The following is a 3,634-nucleotide window of genomic DNA, read 5'->3' on the forward strand; positions in this document are numbered from 1 at the left end:
GATGCCGCATGCGGTGGTGTTGGTGGAGGTGGTGAGGAGGAAGGAGAGAGAGAGACAAGGTGCTTTGGTTTGTTTGTTTGCTTTCGAAAAAGTCTGCTCTGACTGAGAGCCAGGTATGGTTCCTACTTCGGAAAGATTCTCCCTCAAGGGGAGGAGGAGGAGGAGGGGAGGGGGGGGGGGGTTAAGGTCTACATCGTCAAGTTCCTCCTCAGTGAGAAACTGTAGAATCCATAAAAGACAGAGCGTACTAAAGGCGCCCAAGGTCCGGCGTGCGGTGTGGAATGAAATAAACCATCAAACATCCAAGAACCTCAAAGACCTGATGGAAACCTCTTATTGTTTCTGGAAGCCGATCCCGGTGAAGAGGCTAAGCCGGACCTCACTCTCCGGTAACTGATAGCCTACACAGATAGCATCCATGAAGTGACGGTCGAGGAAAAGAAGGAGAAAAAGAACGAGGGACAGAGTTGATATCTCCGTGGACTGAAGCTGTTTGCCTCTCGGTGGCGACTGCAACTGTGGGGAGAGATCGCTGCTGCGGCGCAAACACAGCAACAGTGAAGGTGTGGGAGTGGGTGAGCGAGCATGGGGATGCGTTCTCTCTCTCTCTCCCTTTATGCCGATCTCTCCATCGCTCGGCCTGCATTTGTGCATGCCTTGCCTTCTAAATATAACCTCAACCTATGGATCAGTGTGTTTTGTCTTTTTATTTTTAGATAAACTTACAAATTTTTATCATTTACTGTATATTTATATAATTGTTGATGAATGAGTTCTGTTTTCTTACATAACTTTTAGGTTTTTCTCTTTCAGTCAAATTCGTCAAATGTCTATCTCTCTTTCTTTGTCTCTGGCTCCCTCAAACTCATCCTCTCCCTCTCACCCTATACATGAATACATACCTCTCCCCCTCTCCCCCTCTCCCTCTCTCCCTCTCTCCCTCGCTCTCTCACGTCCTCTGTCTCTCTCTCTCTCTCCCTCTCTCTCTCTCTCTCTATCTCGTCCTCTGTCTCTCTCTCATCCTCTGTCTCTCTCTCCATGCCACTCACTCACATACAAGCCCAATGGCAATGCTAGTGTACGTCCGTAGGTAATGCATGGCTATTACCGACCACTTACACGACCTCCATTAGCTGACATTCCCCGTCATTCATGCACACTAGGGTTGGCCAACGCCACAGCTGTCATCAAACTGTTGACCGGACCAATTTCTCCACATTTGTCAAGTGACGCAGTGTCTCTACATGATGCCGGCAGGAAGATGATCAGAAATCTTGAATGAATGAATTATATTTTCAGCAGGAGGACTATATAGCGAACTGAATGAAACTACCACACATTATTAAGTGTGCAAAAGTGTTATTACTTATTAATAGAAACTAATATGACAAATGCACTATTTTAAGCACGGCACCAAACACAGTACCTATCCATTCATCTATAATTAATTTTTCAAACCTGTGTTATTTTAGTTACAGTCTTATGTTTGTTTATTTCCCCTGCATTGACTAATGGATTGAAGTTCAAATGTGTGACAACCAAGCTGACACCCAAAACACTCAACACTACTGACAGTTGACTAACAGTTATACAGTAGTGTGTGGCTGTTACCCACTTCAGCCACACACACACACTTTAACCCACTACAACCACACATACACACACTTTAACACACAACAACCACAAACACACTTTAACACAGTACAGTCACACACACACATACAGTAACCCACTACAGCCACACACACACACACACACACACACACACACACTAAGACCACACACACAAGGTAGCACACTGCAGCAACACACATACACAGTAACCCAATGCAGCCACACACACAGTAACCCACTAACACAACACACACTCACTATAACCCACTTCAGACACACGCACGGTACCTCACACACACGGTAACCCACTACATCCACACACACACACACACACGGTAACCCACTACAACCACACACACACTGTAACCCACTACATCCACACACACACGGTAACCCACTACATCCACACACACACACACACACACACACACGGTAACCCACTACATCCACACACACAAACAGTAAAGCACTACATCCACACACGGTAACCCACTACAACCACACACACACTGTAACCCACTACATCCACACACACAAACTGTAAAGCACTACAACCACACACAAAAAGTAACCCTCTAGAACCACACACACAAAGTAACCCACTAAAATCACACACACAGTAACTCACTACAGCCACCCACAAAAAAGCCACAGATGCGAATACTCTAAAAGGACAGGACAGTTAATCAAAAAGGTTTACCAATGATTGATTAATTGATTACGTAATCTGGGTAAATATTGTGAGGGGGGAGGGTAATATTTTTAGCCACTTGACAGAACAGAACAGCGCCATAATGCGTGGAGGGGACAAACAATGTTTTGTTTTCTGTTCCCCACCCACAAGCAGGCTGCTCCAACTGGCAGTTTTGTCGTCACCACCACCACCACCCCCACCCTCCCCTACTCCCCTGCCCTGAATCACTCAGGCTGATTCACTTGAAGCCCCTTGAAACACACATGGATGTGCAAATGGTTGCTTCATTATCGGGGTAAAAAAAAACATACAAATATACACTACTAGAAGATCAATAATAGCAAGTAAATTGATATACAATTAAATCCAGTAACCTGGTAATTAGCACTGATGAAGAACAGAGACCAAGTGACAACGGTAGGACATTTTTAAAAAGCTGAAATATTGCAGATCACCAAGACAACCCGGTTGTGCCACAGATGAGAGAAAAGAGCCTAGGTGGCTAAATAAAGCAAACAGAGTGGAGGTGTTTGAGAGAGAGAGAGAGAGAGAGAGAGAGAGAGAGAGAGAGAGAGAGAGAGAGAGAGAGAGAGAGAGAGAGAGAGAGAGAGAGAGAGAGAGAGAGAGAGAGAGAGAGAGAGAGAGAGAGAGAGAGAGAGAGAAAATACGTGCAATGTGTGGATAGATCATTGGAATGGTAACAATGGGGTCTACTCAGGCTACTCATTGTTGTTGATAATTTCACTAATTCAAAGACTTTTGAATGACAAAGATCTGTTCAAAAGGACGTGTTACTGACCAGCCCACTTCCTCTGTGGTGCCGGAGGCAGCAGGAACCCCATACTGACAAATCAAAGGTTAGGTTACCCATTTAAAATGGTAACCTTTGATTGAATTGTGATAAAAACATGATTGGCACAAGGAATTAAGGAGTGGAGGAGAAATGCGAACCCGACCCGGCACCGGGTTTGGGCAGGGAATCAAACCTCTGATCTAAAGTGGGATGATGTACAGGAGATCGATCATTCATTCCATAGCTAAACCCACGGGTAAACATGCATCAACTATCACTTCACAGTGCAGCAGATACTCCTCTTCGCAGTCTTTGAATACCAACAATAAATTATTTTATATTCCTTTGTGAAACAATATTTACTATTAAAAAGCAGACCATTTTTTTTAATTATTATTTCCCGAGCGCCATACTGATCTCATGAAGAGTGGACGGGCGTGACCTCGGTCACAGCAGAGAGAGTGAATGTTTGGCGCAGTTATGCAAAACCCATCTCGGGCCAGAACTCTCATGGTCTCCTCGTGGACAGCCTT

Source organism: Gadus morhua, chromosome 18, assembly GCF_902167405.1.
Source record: "Gadus morhua chromosome 18, gadMor3.0, whole genome shotgun sequence".
Lineage (NCBI taxonomy): Eukaryota > Metazoa > Chordata > Actinopteri > Gadiformes > Gadidae > Gadus > Gadus morhua.